Source organism: Pleurodeles waltl, chromosome 7 (assembly GCF_031143425.1).
Source record: "Pleurodeles waltl isolate 20211129_DDA chromosome 7, aPleWal1.hap1.20221129, whole genome shotgun sequence".
Lineage (NCBI taxonomy): Eukaryota > Metazoa > Chordata > Amphibia > Caudata > Salamandridae > Pleurodeles > Pleurodeles waltl.
The window spans coordinates 536969676-536988219 of NC_090446.1; positions in this window are offsets into that span (position 1 = coordinate 536969676).

The following is an 18544-nucleotide window of genomic DNA, read 5'->3' on the forward strand; positions in this document are numbered from 1 at the left end:
GAGTGTGTGTGAGTCAAACTGTACATATAATCAGGATTTAACATAGTTCTTTTTTGTTTTGTTACCCAACCCCTGTGCTATTGTGTCCTTTTTGTTCATTAGCATCATCTGGCGAGGGAGCTGAGGCACCGACAAGTGGGGATGCAGCAGCCCACGATTTCAAGGAGGCAGAGTCGACCGATGCCAAAGGGACCAGTGGGCTAGAGGGCGAGGGGAGTACCAGGTGAAAGGCAACTACCACTGGAGGTAGTGACTCTGATACCTCCGCCGATGGGAGCTCCCTGGTGGTGGTGGACCCTACTGGGCCCACCCATTCTTTGTCATTTTCCGCGAACCCCATACCATCACTGCCCTCCCAGTTGCTCCCCACCAAGTTGCCAGTGCCCGCTTACCCAGAAGGGTGGGGGTCTCCTTCGCCCCAGACACCTCATCCTCTGCCCCAGTCAGCCTGCTGACCTCACAGAGAAGGCTATTGACCTCCTGAGAACCATCTCTGTAGGGCAGACAAACATTGTGAATGCTATCAGGGGCTAGCATCCCAGATGCAGCAATGCAATGCATACCTGGAAGGCATTCACAGTGCCATGTCTGGCCCACAGAGATCTTTTCAGGCTCTGGCCTCCTCTTTGACAGCAGCCAGTGTCCTTGGTCTTTCCGTCCCCTCTTCCACCACCTCTACCCCTTCCAGCACTCCACTCCCTTCACCCATCCCAAGCACACATACAGACAGCCATGCACACAGATCAACACATAAGGACCACACAGACAAACACAAGCATCACACTTCCCACCACAGCCAGGCACACACTCAACATACCAAAGCACACACAACATCTACTTCCCCCAGTGTGTCAACCTCCCCGCCACCCTGTCTGTCACCTCACCATGCACACCCACACGCACTGCACCCTCAGTCACTGCTGCTACCCCCATTCATGCAGCCACCACAACATCTAACATCCAGACATGCACCCTTGACACCACACCTGCACTCACCACAACTACATTTACAGACACTTGCAGCACACTCACCAGACCTGCAGACACCCAGACAACATCCATCTACACTGGCAGCCTGTCTTCTCCCACTGTGTCCACCCCCTCCTCCCAAAACACTTAAACATTCGCACACATCCACACCACACACATTCCCCACATATAAGCATACTATACAGGCACCTGCATTCACATCTGGCACACCTACACCTGATACGAGCACCCCCTCATCCTCCACTCCCAGATCTGCCTCCAAATCCCCTCCAAGTGCACCTAAGAAGCTTTTCCTATCCTGTGTTGACCTGTCTGAACCTACTGGCCCACCCCGTCTTGTCCCTGAACGTGCCCATGTCTTTGCCCAGTCGACTCCTTCCTCGTCCAAGTTGTCCTAGTCCGCCCTTCCCATTTCCGTGCCCCTTCCCCAGGGAGGAAGAGGGCCCTTGTTGACCCAGGTCCCTCTGCCACCCCCCAGTCCAGGCCCACTCCCCCTCCTTTCAAGGGCAGGTCAAAACCCCCTCCACCTCCCCAAAACTAAGTCCAAGACCCCCCCCCTTCCAGACCTAAGTGCCCACACCTGCTACCCCCTGCCCCTGTTCCCTGAGGTGCCTGGCTGCCCCATTGATGCCCCTTTCCAGTGGAGTACCCTTTGCACAGATGGTAGTCAAGTTCAGGCTATAATGGCCCTTCAGGGACTTTGAAATGGACTGGTCAATGGCCTTATTTTGACATTACTTTTTTTCCTTAAAATAAAATGTAAGTGCCCAGTAATGCTGTTAGAATAATATTGTGATGTTGTTTAGCGCTTCACTGTGGGGGGGTGGTGTACACATGTGTGTACATTGGTGCAGGTGTTTGTTGCCTTGTGTCTGGTAAGTACATCTTGTTATGGTATGTATGGCTTGGGATGTGGGAGGGTTTGGGAGTGCGTTGCGGGTTGGGTGGGGTGGGTGTGTAACTGTGCCCTTTCTTCCCATGTGTACTAGGCTGCCATACTTACCGTCATCATCTTCGTTGTCGGTCACGGTCCTGGAGGAATATAGCAAGGAGTAGCAGTGGCATTATTTTCAACTCTCGCTCCATGTCGGCATGTTCTGTGTACCTCCGGTGAGTGTTTCCTTTTATATTGTTTGTTTCCGCCACTCTTTGCCTGACAGTGGTTCCTGCCCCGAAACTGCTGGCGGTCTGGTGTTTCATTATTTGGTGGGTGGGTAGGGCCTTTTTGCCGGCCTGTGGGCGGCCTCCCCCGTCCTCGTCGGGACTACAAAGATGGCATTGTGTGGGTGGACCGCTACTTGTTTCTCATGTGCTTCATTATTTGGCGGGCCAGACTGCCAGCCTGTTGGCGGTAGTTACCGCCATGTTCATAATGACCACCACAGTGTCTCAAGCATGGATGCTCTGCACCATACCTACCATTCGTCGAGCTTTTCAAAATATATTTCTTTATTGATTCACCTATGAGTTTTAAATTCTGATACCACCACAATCTTCAAGTAGGTACACACCAAAAAATATCAAAAATGGACTACCACTTGCAAAATCTGTGGTGAATTTTATTTCCAACTCTGCCGGTTCCTGAAAGCTGGGAAGATGGTGATCTTAGCAAAGTAAAACTATTATTGATGCAATTATTAGCAAAAAAACACAGGCCCTCATTTACATGGGCATTGGGCCAATGGAACATCATTTTTACCAAAGTTCCGGTAGCACAATGTCCTGCCCCATATTTACAAAGTGGCGTTAAGCCACTTTTTGAGGCTCAACACACTTTGTAAATATCTCCCCTTTACATGCATCACATTGTGTGAAAGGGGAGTGCAATGGGTTTCGCAATGGGCATTCCACTGCATTACACAATGCATTATGACGTGGCCCCAGATTTATGAGGACTCATAAACCTGAGGCTGCGCAAAAAGCTAAAGCCACCTCAGGGGTGGCGTTAGCATGGCACAACCAGTGCTTAATCTGTGCTGGTGGTTTCCGGTGCTTAGCATCGGCACTTATTTAACGGGCCAGGGCTGTTACATTTTTCTCCTCTGTGCGATGGGCCCAGTAATCATTCAAAAGATATCTACCTACCTGTCGTCCTCCTTCAGTTTATATACCCGTTCTGTAACCCACAGGCATTGTCTCATTTCATGGTGTGTTCAGAACACTTTCAGTTTGCTGCGTCCCCCTTTTTCTGGCAGTGGATTAGAGTGGCCTGAGGCCGATTTACGACCACACAGCGTGGTACTTGGCGTGCCGGTGCCACTGCCGGTTTCAGAGCAGCACTTTGAGCACCGGCACTTATTATTCTACAAATTAAACACTGGGCACAACGAGGAGAACTACTTTTGTTTCTCCTTGTTTTTTCTTTTTCTATGTGTGCTGCAGAATGCAGCACACATAGGAAGAGCAAAACACCATTAATGATTGTTCATGTGCAGGAAGGTGTCCCTTCCTGCACATACGCAATCTTTAAATAATGACAATTTGCTAATCCTATGTCTGCTGCGTTGTGCAACACGCATAGTACTAGTAAATCACCATTATTGATTGTTTATGTGCAGGAAGGGACACCTTCCTGCACATAAACAATAATTCGCCGCAACTCAGGCACCCTTTCACTATGGTGCAAGGGTGCCTGCGTTGGCACTAGGCAGCTAATTTTAGTGCCAGCATTAGGAAAAATACATAGATGCGCCATATTGTATAAAAAAAGGGCACATCCCTCTGTATCTGAAGTGATGCAGTGCAGCGCTGCCAAATTTGGCACAGCATTGTGCTGCACCACTTCTTAGTAAATGAGACCCACTCTTTCTTGCACAATGATTTTTCCATTGTTCCAAAACCCACTTCTGGAATACTTGGCTTTTTCACAGTACCCTTCAGAGGAATCTACAAACTCTGGGTTCCTTTAGAGTTCCTGATATATGGAGGGGGGAACATATAAGTCTGGTCTAGGTACCTTTTGTTGAAAAAGAATACAAAGGTTTAAGCCTGAAGTGCCTTAAACATCAAAAAATGGCTCAACACTGGGAAGTTGGAGGGGAGCTCCAAGCAGCTAAGTGGTTGATGTGCTAAGATATGTAAACACCGGCATGCACAAATGTGTAGACTATTTGAGCTTTATCTTTGTTGATTATCTACCTATTTTGTGTCTCCCGTGTCTGTGTCCTGTTTTTTTTATTCCATAGGACTTAGCACCAATAGCTTGTGTGATTTGTGCATGTCTGTGTTTGTACGCACTAGCACATTGAAGCCAGAACTATTATTGTTATAGGCATGCATTTACAAATACAGAGTATCATCTGTAAGACTCTATTAGAGCTCATGGAATGCAACATGTCCTGTCCATCCAGGCACCCTGTATTTTCTTGGGGGTAGTGGCGAGATCATTAGTTACTGTTGTTGATGCATCATTGTCAAATAGCAAAACGCCAGCAGTTGGTAGCAGCATCCAGATCTGATCACGTGCTGATGAGTCCGGCTCTAAGATTTAAAGTGTATGGAGTGAGATCAGTTCAGAGATATGTCATGAACACGTCACTCTCCTGTGATATGACAAACACACTGGGCTCTGCAGAGTAGCATCACTTCACAAAAAAAGCTAAAGAAGTCCCTCTCTTTTTTAATGTACTACAAAAGTGACATTAAAATGGTGTTTGGGGGTAGAGAATAACCACAACGTTACTGTTTTACCTGGGCACTCCTGAAGCTGTGGTTGTCATTTCTACATTTCCACAAGTTATTCCTTTCCTTCCTCATTACCCCCTCATCCAGGAAACTGGTCTTCTGTCTGTCAAAGGTAGATTGACACCCCTGTTAGTGCGTCAGTCCTTAATAAGCAAACTCACAAGGGGACAAGTATAGGTCGATGAACCCTTTGACACATTAAAGATGTTCTTACCATAGCTCCAGTATAGAAACAATAATCAATACGCGCTAATCAATAATCACTAGTCAAATCAATAATCAATGAAATCAGTAATTGTCACGCACCATGACTTTTCTGCTATGAATAACCACACCTTTAGTAAAAGTTTAGTCATTTTATTTCCCTTATATTAACAATACTAAAGTCATGTAGATTAGTCTTAATATCAAATCAAAACGCATGTGAGAATAATTTTGATTAGCCGAAAATATGCAAGAAACACAACCTAATTAGAGCTTGAATCACTTCCAAAGCTTCAGTGCAAATCATTAATAAAGTCAGCATCATTAATGCAACGCAATCCATAAAGTTCAGCAAAATAGTTTGCCAATCATTTGTCTCTGCAAATTGTCAGTTGTCATGTAGATAACCTCAACTAAACCAGATTAGCATCAGCATGTGGGGCTTCATGCAAAACAATTTAGAACGTGAATTTAGGACATATCTAGCTAAGGAAAAGTAATCAAGACAGTGCAGTTGGTACCTATAAAGAAAAGGCATAAGAACACATTTCAGTCATATTGTCATTTCTACCTGTCCACGGGTCATCAATCGATCAGCAACACATCAGGCTCTCAGTCAGAGAGTATGAGCCCAATGACAGAATCTCAAAACTCTTCTAAAGTCTCTACTTCTCTCCACATCTGCATGAGTCTAATCTGAATCTTTCTCCCTGTCACGTTGTTATATCAAAGTCGCCCAAACTATCCCCTAATTTCCAATCGGTCAATTAATTATACGTTATTTCTCTACCCAATAGTCTTAGTGTCCCAAATCTATGAATTCTAATATTTCACACTTCACACGTTGTTGATTGGTCCGCTTTACGATGTTCTCATCATCCGGCTCATCAGGTATCAAAATTGTTGCATCTTCTTCTCCCGTCAGTGTCTTCATTGTTTACATCCTGGGAAAGTACATCTAGCACATTTTACATACGTTATGACACAATTGTAGAACCCCATCTCCGGTCCGTCGGTTACCATAGAAAGCTTGGGTTAAGCATTTTATTAAAACAATGAGCAGTTCACAGTTAATTCACTCTGTCTGCATTTTTCATTAAAGAAATATGCCTTCTACATGAGGCCTGGCAAAATTAGGCCATGGCACTCGCTAAGTTAAGGCCTACAATTAATAAGATAAAGCATAATTCATATCCCTTAATATAACATATTAATACATTAATCTAATACATTTTCAATATTTCTTATGGATTAATCATTCATTTAGGTAATTTTGTGAACACTGGGGCCATTCTCCGAGGTCATAATTTCAAACGTGCACATTATTTTTCTATGTTATATTAAATTTCTACAAATTCATAATTAAAAATACATAGATATTCATTTATAGTTTCTAGTTAAGACATTTGCATTAGCGATAACATAGTAATACCTCTAATACTTAACTTGACTGCAAGCAGCCCTTTTTCTTGGTGCTGGCAGTCAAGATAAGTACTATAATTTTCATGTTGTTTGCTTAACAATATTCTGTTATAAAATTCCTATTGTGATAGTCAATTTGTGGACCTAATGCTGTTATAGATTTCCACACCCGTTTTTCCCCTCCTTTCCCAGCTCCAGCTGGTACGTTGCAGCACTGTCCACAAGAGTTTTTCCCTTGCACTGTGATGCATTCTCAGGCCGTGGTAGTCATTTTAATATGCAGTTCCAAGACATGCCACAACTCTCCACTTCTACTTTCTCTTTGATTTCCCACAGTATTTGGGCCTCTTCACTCCCATTTTTACTCACCCCTTATCCATGTCTAGCGGATTCCCTTTTCCTTTGGGTCCAGCGCTAAGTGTGTCTGTGTACCTTCAGGTGTGGTTTTTTCTCCCCTGTCCGCCCTCGGCCTCTCCTCAGAAACTTTCTCCACTAGCACACACCCACAGGAGGAGTTTGCAGAGGAAATTCAACCCTCTTATTTTTGTAACCCTGTCAGTACCATTGTGCGTTCCCTATTGTTTTCTTCTTCATGTACACAATGGAAATTGATAGTTTGTCTATTTTGAATGAAAATGTTGATGAGGATGCATCCTTAAAGGATAATTTAAATGACTTTATTCAAGCATGAGTGGAACAGGCAGCTTCTGCCTCCGTGGATAAAATGACAAAAAATATTGAAAATTCCGTAATTAATATAATGTCTAAGCAATTTTCGCTCATTCTGCGGGGGATTGCAGAAAGCAGAAACAAATGGGTTGTACCACTACTACTGATTTTCTGCCTAAGAGCCCACAAAAACTGTGACATTAACTGGTGAGGTTTCCTCACACAAGGCAGAGGACATGGTTCCTCAAAGGCTTCCTATGAAGGAGGGGAATAAACAGGACAAACCTGAGAAATTGTCTTTTGTTAAATGTAAATTTAAATCAAAACACATTTCTTCACATATCATAAACTTACAAATTCCTTATACCGATGACTATATGGATGATGTTGGCATGGACAATGACAAGGATGGAACAGGAGATATGAACCTTTTTGTTCCATCTTCTCTCAAGAAACAAAAATAAATCACACAACATATCTATATCCAAGATTGTCACAGATTCAGAGGGTGCACCTATGTTTGATCCCAGCAGTATCCACCATCCTAATTCTACAGAATGGTTTCCCATGGATCATGTGGGACACTATATAGCATCAAAATTATGCTCTCCGTCTGACCAAAAAACAAGAGCAAAACTCAAGTCTGAGTGTCCTTGTCCTTTTCTCCCTTCCAAAATCACTGTTACTCTTTCCATCGATCCATCTATTTTAACTTTTCCCTCCAAATTTGGGAAGGATCCACCAAAGGGAGTGGACAAGGAATGTCCACTTGCCAAGACAAATTGAGAGATATTTTGGGCCCCCTGATTTGCATTTTTGACTCAGCAGAGTCGGCAAGACTGGACAATACTCCAATCAATCCTGAAGTACTTTCCGTATGGATCCAACGCGCATTTTGTTAATTGGACAATGCCAATTCTGCCCTTATGAATGAGCGCAGAAAGGGCTTGTTATAAAAATGTGACCCAAAGATGGTTAACCTGGCAGCTGTGGATCCAGGTATAAAGTCTTTTTTTTGGCAACCTTTTCATAAAGGAACTGAGCAAGTACGTTTCTACACTTGCTTCATTAGACAAGGCCCTGCAATCACTGAAAAACTTTTTCTTTCAACTGGTGTTTCCCAGGGCAGGTAGAGGCAGGAACCACTTTACCGGCTGCACCTACATCAATCAAGGTTCTGGTGGCTCCTACAATTCCTTGTATCAGGATTTCAAATCCCAATTTTATCCTCATGAAGCCAAGGTTTCCGAAGCAGAGGGACCAATGCTCAAGATACACTACCCAACCAGGTGTGTCTAACTTGTGGCCTTCCTCCCGTAGGGGGCTGTCTCCGTTTCTTTCTTCCAAAATGGCATCCCATAACTTCAAACCCATGGGCATTACACACCGTCCAAGGTTAGGTTATAGAACTTTATGAAAAACCTTTTCAAACCGTGTTTCCTCATCCTCCTCAATTTTCCTCAGAAATGTCCTCTCTCATTTCCAAAGAAATTCGAGCCCATATTTATACTTTTTTGCACCTTATTTGCATCACTTTTTGACGCAAAAGCAGCGCAAACGTACAAAATACAATTATATTTTGTACGTTTGCGCCACTTTTGCACACAAAAATAACGCAAATGCGGCACAAAAAAAGTATAAATATGGGCCTTAGTGCCTCTTACAAAAACAAGCAATTGTCCAGTCTCCTCCAGACCATTTGGGTTTCTTCAGTTCAGTTATTCTGGTTCAAAAGTAAAGCAAGAAAGTTAGAACAGTCATCAATCTCAAGGTTTTCAACCACTTTTTTGGTTTATCGACACTTCAAAATGGAAACCATCATTCATCTCAGAGACTCTCTGCTACAGAACAACTAGATGGTTCGTCTGGACTTACAGGATTCATTCTTCGCCGTCCCCATTCACCCAAATTACAGGAAGTATCTAGAATTTCAATGGCAAGGTCAAAACTTTCATTTTGCCTCCCTGACTTTTGGCCTTTCGCTGGCGCCATAGTGCTTTACAAAACTCATGAAACCAGTTGTGGCTCTTCTCAGAGCACAAGGAGTCAGCCTGATTATTTAGACAACATCCTTCTCATGAGTCAAAATCGTCCATCACTACAGTCTCAAATAAGCCTCACATGTTCCCTTTTATCAGATCTTGATTCTAATAAACAGGGAAAAAATCTCTTCTGACACCCACTCAGCTAACAGAATTTCTAGGTTTTCTAATACATTCAGCTTCCAGCAGTCTCCACATTCCTTCAGCGAAGGTAAAATCTATAAAAACAGAGATTCTTCAAACCCTTCACAGTTCATTCATCTCTCTCAGACCACTAGCAAGAATAGTAGCCCTTCTCTCTTCTTCCATAGAGGCATTTTTTCTGGGGACTCTTCACTACCAGGCTCTTCAAAGATTTAAAAATTTTCATTTTCAAAGGTGTTTCGCCTATTTCAACACCATCTCTTTAGACCAAGAATCCTGTCTAGAGCTTCAATGGTGGACTGAGCATTTAGATGCCTGGAACGGGAAGACTATCTTTGCATCATCTCCCGATCTTGATTTAAAATCAGATGCAAGCCGAACAGGATAGGGTGCCCATTGTGGTCCAATTTCGACTGAAGGCACATGGTCGCTAGAGGAGTCCAAACTGCACATCAACTGTTTAGAGATGCTTGCAGGCTCCTTTGCAATCAAAAGTCTAGCAAAGAACAGGGTTCACTGCTCGATTCTCCTATGCATGGATAACATTTCAGCAGTCTGCTACATCAACCATCTAGGAGGTCCCAGATCCAAACCCCTAGCAGAACTAGCAAAAGGGTTCTGGGAGTTCTGTCTCCTAAACAAAATTTCCGTACATGCAGAATATTTACCAGGAAACTCAAACTCTGTAGCAAATTGGCACTCGTATCACATCTGAGATTTCAGTGATTGGAAACGTCATCCCTCAGTGTTTGCGACTCTACAACACAAATTAGGTCTTTTTGAGATAGCTCTTTTCGCTTCTCGTCTGAACACCCAACTTCCTTAATTCTTTATCTGGAACCCAGATCTTATGGCATTAGCCTCAGAAGCTTTTTGAAAGGACTGGTCTTCTGCAATAAATTATGCCTTTCCTTATGATAAACAGAGTACTAGCTCATGTGAGATGTCAACAAGCTACTCTCACCCTTTTAACTCTTTTCTGGCAATCCCAAGTGTGGTTTCCTCCTCTTCTGGAACTAACAATGGACTTCCCTGTCCTTTTTCCATCCTTCCCTGATCTTCTCTTGGACCGGCTGGGTCGGCCTCACAAGCTGATCATCAACAACTCTCTTACTCTTGAAGCTTGAAAGATCAGAGCGCTCCCCAATCTAGCTCTCTCATTTTGACAGAAGCTTCAAATTATATCAAACAGTCATGGGCTCCAGGAACTACAAATGCTTACCAATCAGCTTGGTCTTTATGGTCAAGCAGGTCTATGGTAAGAGATATCGATCCCTTTTCAGTGAATATAACACATATTGTAAATCGTCTGGCAGCGGAAGCTAGCAGTGGGAAAACTTACTACACCGTAAATCTTTCCAATCCGCCATATCTACCAATCATCCTCACATAAACAGAAAACCAGGGGGTGAACACCTACTCATTTGTCGACTATTAAATAGAGTAAAATGTGCCAATTCTCCTATTCTAAAGTACAGGACTTTATGAGATGTTAATGTTGTCTTGAAACTGTTTCTTTCTTGGCCTGACAATACACTTCTTTTTCTAAACATCTTCTCAGCAAAGTTTACTATGTTATTATGTTTAATTTCCATCAAACATTTATCTGATGTTAAAGCTCTAGACGTTTCTTCTCATCAGTTTAGCCAAGCAGGTGTTCTATTTACAGTGCATAGACGTACAAGGACTAATTTGATCTCTGCGTTTTATACTAATTTCCCTGGCCATCCTAAATTGTGTGTTGGACAATGTTTGAAGGTTTATGAAGAAAATACAGCTGGTCTAAGAGCTCAATTGGAATGTCAACAAGCTACTCTCATCCTGATAACTCTTTTCTGGCAATCCCAAGTGTGGTATCCTCCTCTTCTGGAACTAACAATGTGCTTCCCTGTCCTTCTTCCGTCCTTCCATGATCTTCTCTTGGACTGGCTGGGTCGGCCTCATAAACTGATCATCAACAACTCTCTTACTCTTGCAGCTTGGAAGATCACAGGGCTGCTCAATCTAGCTCTCTCACTTTGACAGAAGCTTCAAACTATATCAAACAGTCATGGGCTCCAGGAACTACAAAGGCTTACCAATCAGCTTGGTCTTAATGGTGAAGCTGGTGTATGGGATCAACGCCTCATATCCTTTAAGAAATCTCATAAACCAGTTTCTTTCCCTACTTTAGCTTGTTGGGTCGAATGGGTTATGCCCCTAGCAGGCACTGATACTTCCATTTTTGCCACTCATTCTTCCAGAGGAGCCATGGCTTCAATAGCTTTTTGGGCCAGCTCCCCTCTTGAAGACATTCTCAGAGCAGCTGATTGGTCTAATGACATTGGGCCATGTGTACGAACACATTTTCCCATTGACACAGAATGGGAAAAACCCTTTGCTACATCTGGCCCATTATTTCCAAAATGTGTTGTTGCAAACCTATCTGTACAGCTTCATTTTCTGTTATTAATTCGCTTTGAACAAGCCTAATAGGAGCCTCCGGTCTTGGAATAAAATGTAGCTTTTCCTTGTAAATTATGAAGGAAAGTGTTAATTTTATTAAAGACACAGAGGTGAGTATTATCCCACCTAAACATTTCTTAAATTCGTGCTTTTTCTCCCATCCCTAACAGTGACGTCATCATCTACACCATCCACCTCGTAATTTTCTGCATTATTCTCCTGGTTTATTCTATCTCATCCTGCCTTTTCCAGAGCCAGTTGGCGTTTTTGTGATTCCTTCAGCTTCAATAACCTACCTGAAGACAGGGTTTGTGAACTATCGTCAAGCACTTTTTTATCTTATTATGGCTTTTGCTATATTGTTCTCTAGTCTACCATTATTCAATACTTATTAACTTCTTATTCAAGAAAAGAGGCCTGCTTGCAGCCAAGTTAGTTATTATTGGTAATACTATGCTATGATTGGCTGTTCATATGTATCACATTCCTTTTTCCCACTGGCCATGTCTTGTTGACCTCATGGCACTTGTAGTTTGTGCCATCTTGACTGCTCCTATTAAAAAATAGCAAGAATTTAAAAGCATAATATTTGCCTCCATGACTTTAATAAAATTAAGAATTTCCTTCATAATTGTTAGACCTCGCAGCTCTTGGTGTGGTTTATGTGTACTTTTTGCTTCTGACCTCCTGTTTTTGGATCCCGTGCTGTAATTAATTTTTGCTGGTTTTGATACTCCGGGCACTTTATCACTGCTAACCGGTGCTACAGTGCAAGTTCTCTCTGTCTAAAAGATGTTGGTAATTGGTTTTTCATGATTGGCACATTTGATTTACTGGTAAGTCCTTAGTAATGCCCAGGGCATGAAAATGAAATGCTACTACTGGGCCTGCAGCACTGATTGTGCTACCCACAGGAGTAGCCCTGTAAACATGTCTCAGACCTGCCACTTCAGTGTCTGTGTGTGCAGTTTTGTACTGCCAATTCGACCTGGCAAGTGTACCCACTCATAAGGCCCACACCTTACTACATGTAAGTCACCCTTAAGGTAGGCCCTAGTTAGCCCCATTGGCAGGTGCAGTGTATGTAAGATATAGGACTGGTGTGTTTTATGTGTCCTGATCGTGAAATGCTGCCAAATTTGTTTTTCACTACTACAAGGTCTATCTCTCCCATAGGTTAACATAGGGACTGCCTTTACAATGTCTTTTAAGTGCGGTTTCCCATTGGGAGCAAATAGAGATTTGGAGTTTGGGGGTCCGTGAACTCACAATTTAAAAATAAATTTTTTAGTAGAGTTGGATTTAGATTGTCTGTTTGGAAATTACACTTTTAGCAAATGGGCATTTTCTTGCATAACCATTTTGTGCCTCTGCCTGCCTGTTGAATTCATGTCTGAGTCACCCTAACAGTTGGGATGTTTGTGGATTCCCTCTAGTCAGTGACACAAAGGGAGCTGAGATGCATATCCTGATGAGTCTCCTTGGCTTGAGTGGGGAGGGAGGAGCTGACCCTTACACCTGAAAGGGCTGTGCCTGTCATCACACAATGCAGTCTCCAACCCCTGATGTATGTCTGGAGCTGGGCCTGGCCAAGGCAGGATCTTGTGAACTTTCCTTTGAGGTTTGCCTACTTCAAAAGCAGATATGATTATAAATAGTGGACCTAAAGCCCCAGACTTTTAGATTACTTCTGGATCGAGAGGAACCTCTGCCAAGGAGAAGAGCTTGATGCTTGAGGAGGACCTGCTAGTCTGCCTGTTGCTTTGCTGTGCTGGCCTTCTGCTGCTGCTTCTGCCTCAAGAGGGAAAGGACTGGACTTTGCATTCTGAAATCCTGCTTGTGAAGTTTCTCCAAGGGCTTGGACTGAGCTTTCCCCCTGTTCTGATGTCTCAGGGACATCAAAGACTTCATCCGCCAGTGCCTGGGCTCTTCTGCTGAGAGTCCTGAATTGCTAAGAGGTGCCAAATCCAGTCCCTTAGCCTTCAGAAGCAGAAGCTGGTAACCTGCAGGAGAAAATCCTTGAACCACTCTGCGCGCATCAGAAAAATGTACACAGCGCCTGCCCCGTGGCTGAATATTCGATGCAGCGTCTGCCTCACGGCTAGAGAATCGACGCAGCACCTGTTCTCAACGCAGACCCTTCACACAGCACAGAATTTTCCATGCGTCGAGCCTAGCCATCAAAATCTTCAACATCACAGCATGACCTGAGGCTGCTTGCCCATAAATCTACGCATCCCTTCACTGCGAGGAAAGAATAGATGCATCGCAAGCCTGGCAGGGAAAGAAACAACGCACATCCTCACTTGAGAGTAAGGAATCAATGCATTACTTGCTTTTCCAATGCATGCTCCCCGTGCGGCATTATTTTGGACACATACCAGGTACTTTGTGCTAAAACAATGTATCCCTTGATTTCTGTGGATTAACTTATAGGGACAGATGTATCATGCATTTTTGTGGTTGCAAATGGCTCTATTGTGCCGTTTGCGACTCCAAAAATGCATTTTGGCATGTGTGAATACCAATTTGCGATTTGGTAATTTGCTACCGAATCGCAAATTGGGATTGCAAATACATACCGAATCGGTATTAGGAAGGGGCGTGTCAAGGGGGTTCCTTCCTATTACTGAATCGCAGCGGTATACAGGAATGTTTTGTGACCGAAATGTGGTTGCAAAACATTTGCATTTTACCACCTACTTCAAGTAGGTGGTAACCCATTCGCAAACAGGAAGGGGTCCCCAAGGGACCCCTTCCCCTTTGTGAATGAATGCAAAAACATTTTTTAAGAGCAGGCAGTGGTCCCACAAACCAATGCCTATTTTAAAAAAAAGGAAAAGAAAACTTTTCATTTTACTTTTTTAAACGCATAGGGGGTCATTCTGACCCCGGCGGTCTAAGACCGCCGGGGCCAGGGTCGGCGGGAGTACCGCCGACGGGCCGCGGTGCCCTGCAGGGCATTCTGACCGCGGCGGTTCAGCCGCGGTCAGAAGAGGCAAACCGGCGGTCTCCCGCCGGTTTACCGCTGCCCTTAGAATCCCCCATGGCGGCGCAGCTTGGGGGATTCTGACACCCCCTACCGCCATCCTGTTCCTGGCGGTTCGCCCGCCAGGAACAGGATGGCGGTAGGGGGTGCCACGGGGCCCCTGGGGGCCCCTGCCGTGCCCATGCCAATGGCATGGGCACGGCAGGGGCCCCCGTAAGAGGGCCCCGCAAAGTATTTCAGTGTCTGCTAAGCAGACACTGAAATACGCGACGGGTGCAAACTGCACCCGTCGCACCCCTGCAACTACGCCGCCTCAATTCTGAGCCGGCGTCCTCGTTGCAGGGGCATTTCCTCTGGGCCGGCGGGCGCTCTTTTGGAGAGCGCCCGCCGGCCCAGAGGAAATGTCTAAATGGCCGCCGCCATGGGGGATTCTGACACCCCCTACCGCCATCCTGTTCCTGGCGGTTCGCCCGCCAGGAACAGGATGGCGGTAGGGGGTGCCGCGGGGCCCCTGGGGGCCCCTGCCGTGCCCATGCCAATGGCATGGGCACGGCAGGGGCCCCCGTAAGAGGGCCCCGCAAAGTATTTCAGTGTCTGCTAAGCAGACACTGAAATACGCGACGGGTGCAAACTGCACCCGTCGCACCCCTGCAACTACGCCGGCTCAATTCTGAGCTGGCGTCCTCGTTGCAGGGGCATTTCCTCTGGGCCGGCGGGCGCTCTTTTGGAGAGCGCCCGCTGGCCCAGAGGAAATGTCTAAATGGCCGCCGCGGTCTTTTCACCGCGGTGCGGTCATTCAGCGGCGGTACCTTGGCGGACGGCCTCCGCCGTCCGCCAGGGTCAAAATCAGGCCCATAATGTTTTCCTTTAAGGAAAACGGGCTCCCTTTAAAAAAAAAAAAGAGTGCTTTATTTAAAAGCAATCACAGACATCGTGATCTGCCAAGCCCAGTAGGCCACCAGGCCTGTAATTGTAGCGTTTCCTAATGGGTTGCAAATTGCAACCAACCTTATGAATATTAATGAGGTAGATCGCTTTGCAACCCATTAGGAAATGCAAAATGAAACTCCATGAATTTCATACATAGGTATAGCGATTACTTAATTGAGATTCACAGGGAATCGCAATTAGGTAATAACAATTTCATAAAATTATACATCTGCCCCTTATTACTTTAAAACATTCATATCTTTGCTTGTGTATGTTGGATTTTTGTTATTTTGGTATTGCTTGATTTAGATACATCGTGGCTATTTTTCTAAACTAGTGTGGAATCCTTGTGCAATGTTTTCACTGTTACTGTGTGTGTTAGTACACATTGCCTCTGAGATAAGTCTGACTGCTTGGGCCAAGCTACCAAGGGAGTGAATAGGGGTTATCTGAACTGTGTATCTCCCTTACCCTGACTAGAGTGAGAGTTCCTGTTTGGACAGGGTGTCAACTGCCTGCCAACTGTAGACCCCATTTCTAACAATAATTTACTAGGAAAATCTACATTTACAATTCCTAGGAGACAGTGCTGTCACTGTGAGAGCTCATTCAATCCATTCGGGAAGTTGTTATTGACGCTCCATAGTTGCAAAGGACTGAAAGAGAGCTTGGAAAAGAGAACAGGATCTGGACTACGGTCTTAGGGCACACAATCAATCAATCAATCAATCAATCTATTGTAAAGCACGCTACATACCCGTGAGGGTTTCAAGGCGCTGGGGGGGGGGGGGGTGCTGCTACTGCTCAAAGAGCCAGGTCTTGAGGAGTTTTCTGAAATAAAGCAGGTACTGGTCTGTCTTAGGTCAGCAGGCGGGAGGGTGTTCCAGGTCTTGGCGGTGAGGTAAGAGAACGATCTGCCGCCGGAGGATCTGCGCCGGATGCGGGGGATGGAGGCGAGGGCGAGGTTGGCGGAGCAGAGTTGCCGGGTGGGGGTGTAGAAGCTGAGTCTGCTGTTCAGGTAGGTCGGTCTGGTGTTGTGGAGTGCCTTGTGTGCGTGGGTCAGGGAGCTTGAAGGTGACCCTCTTGTTGACGGGGAGCCAGTGAAGGTCTCTTAGGTGGGGGGTGATGTGGCTGTGGTGAGGGATGTTGAGGATGAGTTGGGCGGCGGTGTTTTGGATGCGTTGGAGGCGTTGTAGGTGTTTGGATGGGATACCGGCGTAGAGGACGTTGCCGTGGTCGAGTCTGCGGCTGACGAAGGCCTGGGTTACTGTTTTTCTTGTTTCTGTTGGGATCCATTTGTAGACTCTGTGAAGCATGCAGAGGGTGTTGTAGCAGGAGGAGGAGACGTCGCTGACCTGCTTTGACATGGAGAGGGATGAGTCGAGGATGAAGCCGAGGTTTTGTGCGCTGTTGGTAGGTGTCGGTGGGGGACCCAGCGAGGACGCCACCATGAGTCATCCCAGGCGGAGGGGGTGGGCCCAAGGATGAGAACCTCTGTTTTGTCAGAGTTCAGTTTTAGCCCTCTGTCTCTCATCCAGTCGGCGATCGCTTTCAGTCCCTCATGGAGGTTGGTTTTGGCAGTGTGTGGGTCCTTGATGAGGGAAAGGATGAGTTGGGTGTCGTCGGCGTAGGAGATAATGTTGAGGTTGTGCTGACGGGCCACTTGTGCGAGGGGGGCCATGTAGATGTTGTACAGCGTCGGGCTGAGGGATGAGCTCTGGGGTACGCCGCAGATGATGTTGTAGGCCTTGGATTGGAACAGGGGGAGGCGGACTCTTTGGGTTCTGCCGGCGAGGAAGGATGTGGTCCATTTCGAGGGCCTGGTCTTGGATTCCTACTTCAAGGAGGCGGATTTTCAGAGTGTGGTGACAGACAGTGTCAAAGGCGGCCGATAGGTCTAGGAGGATGAGGGCTGATGTTTCTCTATTGTCGAGGTGGCTTCTGATGTCGTCTGTGGCATCGAGGAGGGCGGTTTCGGTGCTGTGGTTTCGTCTGAAGCCGGATTGGGAGGGGTCGAGGATGATGTTGTCTGAAACATACGAAATGAAACATATGGGGACAGTGACACAAGGAGAGGCTGCTGTTTATCTATTTCTAGTAGCGCTTTGTTTATTAAAAAATGTCACAATAAACAAGAGGGGCTCTCCTGTGCAGTCACATATTTTCCTGGGCAGTATACAAATGAAAGCATATCACAGTTTCCGTGCCTTGGCATCAAAGAAGAAGGGTATAAAAGATCTGATTTGCTGACATGCCCTCCTCTGTAATGTGCATGTGCAGAATGTGTCAGCCCCACCCTTACAGAACACAAGCATCGTTTCCTCCGGCCTGATTCAGCATTAAGATCAAAGGCTGCGTTGGGAGCAACGCAGTGATGAAACGACATCTTAGACCGCAGGATTTTCTAGTTCGTTTTATTTGTATTCAAGGAGTATTAATACCACCCATACTGGCAGAGCAGCAGTAGGCAGCCCTGAAAGTACGTATCAAACCAACACCCCTGAACGTGAAGTGCAGAAACTGCACTGCCCGCTTTGTGACAATCACTTGGACCGTCTGTCACAGGAGACGAGGCCTCAATGTGGTTTTCACATTTTGTGAGTAGTGTTGGTGCATTATGGTGGTAGTGGTTGAGGGGTGGATAAATGGGTGTTACAGTGTTTTTCACAAAGATCAGGCACAGAAGTGGCAAATGGTGTTACTGTAGCCCAATATGTCACAAATGTCTCCCAGTAGAACAAGGGTGTTAGCACTGTCCTCACTGAAATGCCTGATGTCTCAAACACATAGTTATATGCTTTATGTAACTGCACTGAATCTGGCGCTGCTTGGGTGGTCGAAAAATAATATACTGTAATCAGGTAAAATTGCAGAGTAGTACACAATAACACGCAGGCCGTTCATAGAACGAATAAGGGTAGTGCAGTTTTAGAAACATATGGGGACAGTGTCGGGCATAATGGTCAATGCTCAAGGGCCTGCATCTTTAACAATCACCAACAACAGGCATTATAGAATGTTGCTT